This window comes from Anser brachyrhynchus, assembly GCF_964034855.1.
Source record: "Anser brachyrhynchus genome assembly, chromosome: 3".
NCBI classification, from domain to species: domain Eukaryota; kingdom Metazoa; phylum Chordata; class Aves; order Anseriformes; family Anatidae; genus Anser; species Anser brachyrhynchus.
Genome location: NC_137696.1, coordinates 15,091,116 through 15,104,808, shown reverse-complemented (window position 1 = coordinate 15,104,808; position 13,693 = coordinate 15,091,116).

The following is a 13,693-nucleotide window of genomic DNA, read 5'->3' as shown; positions in this document are numbered from 1 at the left end:
TAGGAAGCCGATGGATAGTATGGCTCAGACTATTCCCATGTAGCCGAAGGGCTCCTTTTTGCCTGAGTAGTACGTGACTACGTGTGAGATGATTCCGAACCCTGGTAGGATCAGAATATAGACTTCTGGGTGTCCGAAGAATCAGAATAGGTGTTGGTACAGGATTGGGTCTCCTCCTCCAGCGGGGTCGAAGAATGTGGTGTTTAGGTTTCGATCAGTTAGTAATATTGTAATACCGGCGGCGAGTACGGGGAGTGATAGAAGGAGTAGGATGGCGGTAATTAGTACGGATCAGACAAATAGTGGGGTTTGGTATTGTGAGAGTGCGGGGGGTTTTATGTTGATGGCTGTGGTGATAAAGTTGATGGCCCCAAGGATGGAGGAGATACCGGCTAAGTGGAGTGAGAAGATAGCCAGGTCTACTGAAGCTCCGGCGTGGGCAAGGTCACCTGCTAGGGGAGGGTAGACAGTTCAGCCTGTGCCGGCGCCAGCTTCTACAGTGGATGAGGCTAGTAGGAGGAGGAATGTTGGGGGGAGGAGTCAAAAGCTTATGTTGTTTATTCGCGGGAATGCTATGTCGGGGGCACCGATTATGAGGGGGACTAATCAGTTGCCGAATCCTCCGATCATGATGGGTATGACTATAAAGAAGCTTATTACAAAGGCGTGAGCGGTAACGATTACATTGTAAATTTGGTCGTCGCCTAGGAGAGTTCCTGGTTGTCCTAGTTCTGCGCGGATTAATAGGCTGAGTGCGGTGCCGACTATTCCTGCTCATGCCCCGAAGATGAGGTACAGGGTGCCAATATCCTTATGGTTAGTGGAAAATAGTCATCGGTTGATGAAGGTGACGGGTAAGATGGCTGAGTGTTGAAGCGTTAGGCTGTAGTCCTTTTTACAGAGGTTTAATTCCTCTTCTTATCGGCTCTGTAGTGAAATTCATGTTGAGTTGCAAGCTCATCGATGCGCACTAGGGTGCGTCAGGGTCTTTGTAGGCAGAAGCCAATTGGTTTAGGCATTTAGCTGTTAACTAGAGTTTTGTGGGATCGAAGCCCATCTGTCTAGGGAGGCTTTAGCTTAATTAAAGCGTCTGACTTGCATTCAGAAGATACAGGTTAATATTCTGTCAGTCTTAATGTGCAGAAACTAAGAGGGTTTAACTCTTATTTAAGGCTTTGAAGGCCTTCGGTTTGGGGTGTTATCCTAAGTTTCTAGACAATGGCATGTATTATTGGGGACAGGGGAAGTAAGAGGATTGATAGTGAGGCAAGGACCGCAGTAGGTGTGCTTGGGGCTTTGCTAGTGTATCATTGTTTTATGTGGTTAGAGGAGTTGGGGGGAAGGGTAATTGTTGAGTGGTATGCGAGGCGTAGGTAGAAGAAGAGGCTGAGCAGTGATAGCATGGCAATTGCCATGGCTGCTGGTGTTATTTCCTGTTTAGTTAGTTCTTGGATGATAAGTCACTTTGGTATAAAGCCTGTTAATGGGGGGAGGCCTGCTAGGGATAAAAGTACTAGTATTAGGGTGGCGTTTAGCACTGGGGTTTTTGTTCATGAGGTTGTGATCATGGATAGGTTAAGGGCTTTGATTTTGTTAAGGGCTAGGAATACGGCTGATGTTATGATTGTGTATAGGTAGAAGGTAAGTAAGGCCAATTTGGGGCTGTAAACTAGGATGATGGCGATTCAGCCTAAGTGGGAGATGGACGAGAAGGCTAGGATTTTGCGTGTTTGTGTTTGGTTCAGTCCTATTCAGCCTCCTAGTGCTGTTGAGGCTAGGGCCATGGCGGTGAGTAGAGCTGGGTCGAGGGATTTGGATGTTAGTAGGAGCAGGGTTAGTGGGGGGAATTTTATGAGGGTCGAGAGTAGCAGGGCTGTTATTAGTGGCGATCCTTGTAGTACTTCTGGGAATCAGAAGTGAAATGGCACTAGGCCCAGTTTAATAGCGATTGCTGCTGTCAGTAGTAGACAGGAGGTTGGGTGGTTTATTTGTGTGATGTCTCATTGGCCGGTGACTCAGGCATTGGTTATGCTAGAGAATAGGACCAGGGCGGAAGCAGCTGCTTGGGTTAGGAAGTATTTCGTTGCGGCTTCTACTGCTCGTGGGTGGTGGGATTTGGCAATTAGGGGAATGATGGCTAGTGCGTTGATCTCCAGTCCTGTCCAGGCCAGAACTCAGTGGTTGCTGGAAATTGTGATTGTGGTGCCCAAGATGAGGCTGAAGGTTATGATTGGGGTCGCGTAAGGGTTCATTAGTAGAGGAGGGGGTTAAACCATCATTTTCGGGGTATGGGCCCGATAGCTTGATTAGCTGACTCTACTAGAAAATAATATAAGGGAAGTATGGAGAATTTTGATTTCTCTTGTGTGGGTTCAATTCCTACTTTTCTAAGGTCAACAGGAAATGAGAGGGCTGTTATACCTCTATGTTCACTTTATCATAGTGACCCTTTGTAGTTCAGGCACATTTCCTTATGTAAGGAGGTAGGCCTGCATAGCAGATAGGTATGCTGATGTGTCAGAGGCACAGAGCTAGTGTGAGGGGTAGGAAGTTTTTTCATAGTAGGTGCATTAGTTGGTCATATCGGAATCGTGGGTATGAAGCTCGGACCCATAAGAAACCAGAAGATAGTAGGAGGACTTTTGTGGCTAGGATGACGGGGAATAGTTCTGTGGGTGGCCCTAGGGCGCTTGGGTTTAGGAATATGATGGCTGTAAGTGTATTTATTAGCATAATGTTCGCATATTCAGCTAGGAAGAATAAGGCGAAGGGTCCTGCGGCGTATTCAACGTTAAACCCTGAGACTAGCTCAGATTCACCCTCTGTGAGGTCAAAAGGAGCTCGGTTTGTCTCTGCTAGGGTGGATACGTATCATATTATTGCTAGGGGTCATGAGGAGAAAATGAAGTATAGAGGCTCCTGTGCGACGGCAAAGGAGCTGAGTGTGTAGCTTCCGCTTAGTATGATTATTGATAGCAGGATTATGGCCAGTGTCACTTCGTATGAAATGGTCTGTGCTACTGCCCGTAGGGCTCCGATTAGTGCGTATTTTGAGTTCGAGGCTCAGCCTGATCATAGGACTGAGTAGACGGCTAGGCTTGACATGGCTATTACGAAGAGAACTCCGAGGTTTAGATCTGCTAGGGGAAATGGGAGTGGTAGTGGTGCTCAAGTGGTGAGGGCTAGGACAAGGGCTAGTATTGGTATCAGAATGAATAGAAGTGGGGAAGAGGTAGAGGGTCGGATGGGCTCTTTGGTAAATAGTTTCAGTCCGTCCGCAAATGGTTGAAGTAGGCCAAAAGGCCCGACAACGTTAGGGCCTTTGTGGGATTGTATGTAGCTTAGGATTTTCCGTTCTACTAGGGTTAGGAAGGCTACGGCAATCAGGATTGGGATGATGTATAGGAGGGATATAACGAGGCAGCTTAGTGTTGTTATTTGAATCATGGGTGAAGCTAGGGAGAGGATTTGAACCTCTGGGGAAAGGGCTTAAGCCTTCTGCACTTGCCGGGCTCTGCCACTCTAGCTGGTCCTTTTCTAGGATTGAAAGTGGTGGGGGAAGGCCCTCTTCACGGTTTAGTTGGTTTCACTGCTTAGAGGGGGGGGGGGCGTGCTTGTGGTATTGGCCCCACTTTCCCGGTCCTTTCGTACTGGGGAGAGTGTGTCATAGATAGAAACCGACCTGGATTGCTCCGGTCTGAACTCAGATCACGTAGGACTGTTAATCGTTGAACAAACGAACCCTTAATAGCGGCTGCACCATTAGGATGTCCTGATCCAACATCGAGGTCGTAAACCCCCCTGTCGATATGGGCTCTTGAGGGGGATTGCGCTGTTATCCCTGGGGTAGCTTGGTCCATTAATCAATTATATTGGGTCTGGTCACTGTTAGCACTTTGAGGGGTAGCTCTAGGTAAAGAGGTATGGTCTTGTTTTTGGAGGATTTGTTCTCCTCCAAGGTCGCCCCAACCGAAAAATATCGACCAGGCTCTGCGATGGTAGTGGCCCCAGTGGGGTTGATTGAGGATTCGCGGTGGTCGTTGATTTTTAAGTTCCACAGGGTCTTCTCGTCTTATGTTCACATCCCCGCTTTTGCACGGGGAGATCAATTTCACTGATTATCTGTGAGAGACAGTTAAGACCTCGTTTAGCCATTCATACAAGTCTCGATTTATGGGACAATTGATTGCGCTACCTTTGCACGGTTAGGATACCGCGGCCGTTAAACCTAAGTCACCGGGCAGGCATCACCTTCAATACTTGTTTAATTTGCTGAAGGCTATGTTTTTGGTAAACAGTCGGGCCTTATTAATTTGCCGAGTTCCTTTCACAGATTTTAATCGCTCTTATAGGCGCTCCTGAGTCGGGTTAACAGGGTTAGTTAATACGTGGTCTTGTAGGGGTTTTTGTATCTGTCTAGGTCTGTTAATAATGTTTCTATGTAAGCTTGCGCCGTTAGAGGGGTGTGGCCCTGTACATGAGGGGCCTAGGATGATTCCTAGGATTGTTATGAGGATGGCAGCGGTTTTGGTGATAAGGGGTATGGTTATTGGGGGGGTTTTGGTTGGTGTGATGAAAGAGGTAATGATTATTCCTGCTGTAATGCTGCCTAGGGCGAGTCGGGTTAGGGGGGCGGTGATTAGTGGGTTGTTTTCGTTTATTGATACTATTGGGGGGATTCGGGTTTGTCCAGCTTGGACTAGGATGGTTATGCGGATGCTGTAGGTTGCGGTGAATGCTGTGGCTATAAGGGTTAGGAGTAGGGCTCAAGTATTTAGGTATGATGTGTTTAAGCTTTCGATGATGAGGTCTTTTGAGTAGAATCCGGCTAGGAATGAGGTTCCTATCAGCGCCAGGTTTCCGATGGTTAGGCAGGAAGTAGTGACTGGGAGTATTTTCTGTAGGCCTCCTATCTTTCGGATATCTTGTTCTCCGTTTAGGTTGTGGATGATAGACCCTGAGCATAGGAATAGTATGGCTTTAAAGAAGGCATGGGTTGAGATGTGTAGGAAGGCTAGTTGTGGGAGGTTTAGTCCGATAGTGACTATTATTAGTCCTAGTTGGCTGGATGTTGAGAAAGCAATGATTTTTTTGATGTCATTTTGGGTTAGGGCGCATGTGGCAGCGAATAGGGTTGATAGAGCACCTAGGCATAGGCAGGCAGTTAGGGCTGTCTGGTTGGTGGCTAGCAGGGGGTGCATGCGGATGAGCAGGAAGATTCCGGCTACTACTATGGTACTGGAGTGCAGTAGGGCTGATACTGGGGTGGGGCCTTCTATTGCTGCGGGCAGTCATGGGTGGAGTCCAAATTGGGCGGATTTTCCTGCGGCTGCGAGGATTAATCCTATGAGGGGGAGGATTGGGGTTTGGTGGGGGTGTACGGCTTGTTGGATCTCTCAGGTGTTGAATGTTGAAGCTAGTCATGCTATGCTCAGGATCAGTCCGATGTCTCCGATTCGGTTGTAGATTACGGCTCGTAGGGCGGCGGTGTTGGCATCTGCTCGGCCTTGTCATCAGCCGATGAGAAGGAAGGACATGATTCGTACTCCTTCCCAGCCTACGAATAGGAGGAATATGTTGTTTGCGGTTGTTAGGAGGAGTATGGCGACTAGGAATGTCAGTAGGTAGGTGAAAAATTTTGTTACGTATGGCTCTGAGGCCATGTATCATATGGCGAATTGTAGGATTGATCATGTTACAAATAGGGCGATTGGAAGAAATGTTATTGAGTATTGGTCTATTTTTAGGCTCAGGGGGATTTTAAAGTTTATAATGAATTTTCACTCCCAGTGGCAGGTGACAGATTCTACTCCCGAGTAGATGAATGCGGTTGTAGGGGCTAGGCTAATTAGGAATGCGGTTTTAACAGCGCGGGTGGTGGCTTGTGGGGTGTTTTTAAAGTTTTTAAATAGAAATGGCAGGATGATTGGGGTTAGGAGGATTGTCAGCGTGAGTAGTGTGAGGGAGTTGATTAGTAGTGTGGGGTTCACTACTTTTACTTGGATTTGCACCAAGATGGGTGGTTCCTAAGACCAGTGGATTGCTGTTATCCTTTAAAAGTAAGGGGGCTGAGGTTTTAGGCTCAGATGTAAGAGTTAGCAGCTCTTGTTGGTTAAACCCTCCCCTCGGCAGGTAAGAAGGTTTGAACTTCTATTCTTAGAATCACAGTCTAATGTTTGGTTTAAACTATACTTGCATGAGGGGATTCCGGAGATCAGTTCGGGTTTGAGGATTAGGAGGAATATTGGGATAATGTGGAGTGTTATGAGCAGGTGTTCTCGCGTGGTTGAGTTTTGCATAGATGTGATGTGGGAGGGGATTGAGCCTCGTTGGGTCATTAGTAGTATGAATAAGGTGTAGGAGGCGGTTAGTAGGGTTGCGATTCCTGTTAGGATGATCGTGAAGGCAGATCAGTTGAATAAGGTGATTATAATGGTTAGCTCTGCTATGAGGTTTGTTGTTGGGGGTAAGGCTATGTTTGTTAGATTGGCCAGCAATCATCAGGTAGCTATGAGTGGTAGGAGAGGTTGTAGGCCTCGTGTGAGTAGTAGAATTCGGCTGTGCGTACGTTCATAGTTTGTGTTGGCTAGGCAGAATAGTATGGAGGAAGTTAGTCCATGGGAAATTATTAGGATCATTGCCCCTGAGAATGATCAGTGGGTTTGGATTATTCCTGCGGCGATAACTAGGCCTATGTGGCTAACGGATGAATAAGCGATTAGTGATTTTAGGTCTGTCTGTCGTAGGCAGATTGAGCTAGTCATTAGGGCGCCTCATAGGGCCAGGGTTAGGAAGGGGTAGTGCAGGAGGTTGGACAGTGGGCCCATAAATAGAGTGACTCGTATAATTCCGTATCCTCCTAGCTTTAGTAGTAGGGCGGCGAGGAGTATTGAGCCTGCGATGGGTGCTTCTACGTGGGCTTTTGGCAGTCAGAGGTGTAGGCCGTATAGTGGGGCTTTTACTATGAATGCTATGAGCAGTGCTAGACCTGATAGTATTCCTGTCCATGAGGTGGATAGGGTTGGGTGGGTTAGTTGTAGGGTTGGCAGGTGCAGGGTGCCAATTTTCACGTATAGGTGTATGATTGTGATTAGCAGGGGTAGAGAGCTTACTGGCGTGTAGAATAGCAGGTAGATGCCAGCGCTTAGGCGTTCTGGTTGGTTCCCCCATCGGGTGATTAAGATTAGGGTGGGAATGAGGGTTGCTTCAAATGAGATGTAAAATAGTGCTAGTTCTGTGGTGGAAAAGGCTAGTAGGATGAATGGCTGGACTGCGACTAAGGTTGAGATAAAGATTCGTTTGCGTTGTAGGGGTTCTTGTTGCAGGTGGTTTTGGCTTGCTATGATTATGAGTGGGAGTAGTCAGCAGGATAGTACTAGGAGGGGGGATGAGATTTGGTCAATTCCTGTTCAGTTGGATAAAAATTTGTAGGGGTAGTAGGTTGGGATTAATCACTGTAGGCTTAGGGCAGCGATTAGGAGGCTGTATAAGGTGGTGTTAGTCCATAGAAATTTTGGTGGAGACAGCAGGGCTGTTGGAAGAAGTATGATTGTGGGTAGGATGATTTTTAGCATTGCAGGAGGTTTAGGTTGTGTAGATGGTCGGAGCCATGTGTGCGGGTGGAGGCTACTAGGATGGCCAGGCCTGTGCCCGCCTCACACGCTGAGAAGGTTAGCATGAGAATTGGTACCATGGTGAATGAGGAGACTTGGTTTTCGATGGATCATATTGATAGGCCTACGAATATCGATAATATTATGCTTTCAAGGCATAGTAGGGCGGATACTAGGTGGGTTCGGTGGAAGGCTAGCCCTAGTCCGCTGAAAATGAAGGCTGAGTAGAAGCTTAAATGTAGGGGCGACATAAGAAAGTTACAGGGTTGGCTGTAATCTGCTGGGTCGAAACCAGCTATCTTTTTGGTTAGACTAACTTTCTGTTATTCTGCTCATTCTAGGCCCCCTTGAATTCACTCGTAGGCCAGTCCGAGTGTTAGGAGAAGGAGGATCACTACAGTTCAGGTGAGGGTCATTAGGGGGGATTGGAGTTGGACGGCTCATGGCAGGGGGAGTAGGAGGGCGATTTCTAGGTCGAATAGGACGAACAGGATGGCTACTGAGGAAGAATCGGACTGAGAATGGTAATCGAGCAGATCCAAGTGGGTCGAATCCACATTCGTACGGTGAGAGTTTCTCTGAGTCGGGGTTTATTTGGGCGAGTCAGAAGTTTAATGCGGTTAGGGCGGCGCTTAGGATTGATGATAGGGCGAATATGAACATGAGTGCGTTCATTGCTCTCCTCTGGGTTTATACCAGATTCTAGAGATTGGAAGTCAATTGTAATTAATATACTAGAAGAGCAAGATCCTCATCAGTAGATGGTTATGTAGAGGAATAGTCAGATGACGTCTACGAAGTGTCAGTATCAGGCTGCTGCCTCGAATCCGAAGTGGTGGTCTGATGTAAAGTGGAACTTGATCAGTCGGAAGAGGCAGACGGTCAGGAAGGAGGATCCGATGATTACGTGGAGTCCGTGGAATCCAGTGGCAACGAAGAAGGTAGATCCGTAGACGCTATCGGCGATTGAGAATGGGGCTTCGTGGTATTCTATTGCTTGTAGGGCTGTGAAGTAGAATCCCAAGAGGATCGTTAGGGTTAGGGCGTGGATGGCATGTTTTCGGTTTCCTTCTGTGATGCTGTGATGGGCTCACGTTACGGTAACGCCTGAGGCTAGTAGGATGGCTGTGTTTAGTAGGGGGACTTCTATCGGGTTGAGTGGTTTAATTCCTGTTGGGGGTCATTGGCCTCCTAGTTCTGGGGTTGGGGCCAGGCTCGAGTGGAAGAACGCTCAGAAGAACCCTAAGAAGAAGAATGCTTCGGATGTGATGAAAAGGATTATGCCGTATCGTAGGCCTTTTTGGACTGTGGGAGTGTGATGGCCTTGGAAGGTGCTTTCTCGTACAATGTCTCGTCATCATTGGAGTATTACTAGGAGTATTGAGATGAGGCCTAGGGTTAGTAGTATGGATGAGTTGTAGTGGAATCACATGATTAATCCTGAGGTTGTGAGTAGGGCGGCGGCTGCCCCGAAGATTGGTCAAGGGCTTGGGTCAACTATGTGGTATGAGTGTGCTTGGTGTGCCATTAGATGTTTTCTTGTAAGTATAGGCTTAGAAGGAGCACGAAGACGTAGGCCTGGATTATGGCTACTGCTACTTCTAGGATGGTTAGGAGTAGTAGGATGATTATTGTTAGGATGGATACTGCAGGAAGGGTGGGTATTAATGCAATGGAGGCTGTAGAGATGAGTTGGATGAGTAAGTGTCCTGCTGTAAGGTTGGCTGTAAGGCGGACTCCGAGGGCTAGGGGGCGGATTAGTAGGCTGGTTGTTTCGATCAGGATTAGTGCGGGGATCAGGGGTGTAGGGGTACCTTCGGGTAATAGGTGGGCTAAAGAGGCTGATGGTTGGTTTCGTAGGCCTGTTAGTAGTGTGGCGAGCCATAGTGGGAAGGCTAGGGCTATGTTCATAGATAGTTGGGTGGTTGGGGTGAATGTATATGGAAGGAGGCCTAGAAGGTTGATTGTAAGAAGTATGATTATTAGGGATGTAAATATTATGGCTCATTTGTGGCCATTTTTGTTGAGTGGGACTATTAGTTGTTTTGTGATTAGGTGAAGGAGTCATGTTTGGATAGTAGAAAGGCGGTTGTTGATTCATCGGTTGTTTGGGGACGGGAATAGTAGGGCTGGGAAGAGTAGGGATAGTAGGATTAAGGGGATGCCAAATAGATTGGGGCTGGAAAATTGGTCAAAGAAGCTTAGGTTCATGGTCAGGATCATGGTGTGGGTTTGGTAGTGAGGGAGGTCTTATTTGATGGGGAGTTGGTTGTGGTGAAGGCTAGTAGTTTTGGTTGGATGAGGAGTGCTAGGGTTAATCAGGTTATAATTATGATTGAAAATCATGGTGCGGGGTTAAGCTGTGGCATATCATTAAGGAGGGGGAAGTCCCTCTTTGGCTAGCTTAAAAGGCTAGTGCTGTTGCATAGCTTCTTAATGATTAGGATGATGATAGAAGGGACGATCAGGCCTCGAAATGTGGGAGTGGGGTTGATTCTACTACAATGGGTATGTAGCTGTGATTAGCCCCGCAAATTTCTGAGCATTGTCCGTAAAAAATCCCAGGCCGGGTGGTAATGAATGAAGTTTGGTTTAGTCGGCCTGGGATTGCGTCTGTTTTAACTCCGAGCGTTGGGACTGCTCAGGAGTGGAGTACGTCTCCTGCAGTAATGATCACGCGGATGGGGGATTCTATTGGGATAACTACGCGGTGGTCAACTTCTAGCAGTCGGAAGTGGCCGTTGGGTAAGTCTGGGGTGGGCACTATGTAGGAGTCGAATGATAGGTCTTTGAAGTCTGTGTATTCGTAGCTTCAGTATCATTGGTGGCCGATGGCTTTTAGGGTGAGGTCTGGTTCGTCGATTTCGTCCATTATGTAGAGGATTTGTAGGGATGGGAGGGCGAGGAGTACCAGGACGATAGCAGGTAGGATTGTCCAGATCAGCTCTACTTCTTGGGCGTCTACAGCATTGGACGAGAGTTTTTCTGTTAGTATGTGGGCTAAAAGGTAGAGAACTAGGCTGCAGATAGCTAGGGCAACGATTAGGGCGTGGTCGTGGAATTCAACGAGTTCTTCTATGATGGGTGATGAGGCGTCTTGGAATCCTAGTTGGGAGTGGTTGGCCACATGAGATGTACAGGATTTTTACCTGTGATTTAGTCTTGACAAGGCTATGTAATTGGTTTACTAACGTCTCATAAGAAAGAAGCATGAGCGGTTAACCTCCTGGGAGACCCAGAAATCTTCACCCCAGCAAACCCACTAGTAACCCCACCACACATCAAGCCAGAATGATACTTCCTATTCGCCTACGCCATCCTACGTTCAATCCCAAATAAACTAGGAGGCGTATTAGCACTGGCCGCCTCCGTACTGATCCTATTCCTAATCCCATTCCTGCACAAATCAAAACAACGAGCAATAACATTCCGACCACTCTCCCAGCTCCTATTCTGAGTACTAGTCGCCGACGTCCTCGTCCTAACATGAGTAGGAAGCCAACCCGTCGAACACCCATTCATCATCATCGGCCAACTCGCTTCAATCGCCTACTTCACTATCCTCCTATTTCTCCTCCCCGCCGCAAGCGCCCTAGAAAACAAAATACTCAACTGCTAAATACTCTAATAGTTTATAAAAACATTGGTCTTGTAAACCAAAGATTGAAGACTTACCACTTCTTAGAGTACCCCAAACTCAGAAAAAAAGGACTCAAACCTTTATCTCCAGCTCCCAAAGCTGGCATTTTCAATAAACTATTCTCTGACCCTAACCCCTAAACCGCCCGAATAGCACCCCGCGACAACCCCCGCACAAGCTCCAATACAACAAACAAAGTCAACAACAGCCCCCAACCCGCCACTAAAAACATCCCTGCCCCATGTGAATAAAACATGGAAACTCCACTAAAATCCGACCGAACAACAAACACCCCAACATTATTCACAGTAGAAACCCCGAACTTCCAAGCCCCCATAAACCCCCCAAACACCAACCCCCCAAAAACAATTGCCACAAACGCTACTGCACATCCAATCACCCGTCAATCCCCCCAAGCCCCAGGGAAAGGCTCCGCTGCTAAAGCTACTGAATAAACAAACACCACCAGCATACCCCCCAAATACACCATAAACAGCACTAAAGCCACGAACGAAACCCCAAGGCCCAGCAACCACCCGCACCCCGCCACAGACGCTAACACCAAACCAACAACCCCATAATACGGCGAAGGATTCGACGCCACACCCAAAACACCCACCGCAAAGCAAATCCCTAAAAAAAACATAAAATAAGTCATTATTCCTGCCCGGACACTACCCGAGGCCTGCGGCTCGAAAAGCCGCCATTGTTCTCAACTACAGGAACTAACCGCAAGCCCCCAATAATTCTACCCCATCTATGCCATTATGCTTAACCCCCCCCCCCTCCCCCCCCGAGGCGGGGGTATTTGGTTATGCATATTCGTGCATAAATTTATATACCCCATATACATACATACTATAGTACCAGTAATATACATTATATACGGACTATCTTATAAGCAGGTGCTAAACCCATACATGTACACGGCCATTAAACCCTTAAACACACTCCTACCAAACCACCCGGCATGAATGTTCTAGGACCATACCCCACAACACCCAATACAACTCCACTCAAGCGCATAACAAGACCCCATTTTAATGAATGCTCACAGGACATGCTCCAACAACAACTCTCCACCACATATCTCATGCAGTTCGTATCAGACGGATTTATTAATCGTACTCCTCACGTGAAATCAGCAACCCGTTGCACATAATGTCCGGTATGACTAGCTTCAGGCCCATACGTTCCCCCTAAACCCCTCGCCCTCCTCACATTTTTGCGCCTCTGGTTCCTCGGTCAGGGCCATCCATTGGGTTCACTCACCCCTCCTTGCCCTTCAAAGTGGCATCTGTGAGTACTTTCACCTTCTCAATGCGTAATCGCGGCATGTTCCAGCTTTTTGGCGCCTCTGGTTCCTCTTATTTTTTCCGGGGTTACCTCACAGGTGGCTATTCCCAGTGATCTCGGGGGTCCCACAATCTAAGCCTGGACACACCTGCCTCACGGCCTATCCTATATTTCAAGGGTCCCTCGATGAGACGGTTGGCGTATATGGGGAATCATCCTGACACTGATGCACTTTGACCACATTCAGTTAATGTTACCTCCACCCTCCGGGTTAAATGGGGCTATTGGATGAATGCTCGTTGGACATAGCACAAAACAACAAATCATTAAGCGCAACCCCTGCGCTTCACAAACTAAACCAGTAAACTTTCGCTAACCACCATGTAGCATAAACCTTCATCGCCCAATCCCAGCAAACTACCTCTAAAACTCCATTAATCATCCCTTCCATGACATCATCGGAACGATGTACATATACACACAAACACATACAAAATAACTTAAACTTATTAGAGAAACTCCAGTACTAAAAATAGTAAACACAAGCAATAATTTCATATACTTCACTCTCACTCACCACTCAACTATCAGCTAACCACACCCCCGTCCACATAGCTTAACACAAAGCATGGCACTGAAGTTGCCAAGATGGCATAAAACATGCCTGCGGACAAAAGACTTAGTCCTAACCTTACGGTTGGTTTTTGCTAAATATATACATGCAAGTATCCGCGCCCCAGTGTAAACGCCCTCGACCACCTACCCCCATACAGGCCTTGAGGAGCGGGTATCAGGCACACCCAAGTAGTAGCCCAAGACGCCTCGCTAAGCCACGCCCCCACGGGTATTCAGCAGTAATTAACATTAAGCAATGAGTGCAAACTTGACTTAGTTATAGCAACAGCCTAACTTCAAGGGTTGGTAAATCTTGTGCCAGCCACCGCGGTCATACAAGAAACCCAAATCAACCGTCCTATTGACACGGCGTAAAGAGTGGTAAAATGCCTATCCTAGCTAACTAAGATCAAAATGCAACTGAGCTGTCATAAGCCCAAGATGCACCTAAACACACCATTAAGATGATCTTAGGAACTAACGACTGATTTAAACCCACGAAAGCCAGGGCCCAAACTGGGATTAGATA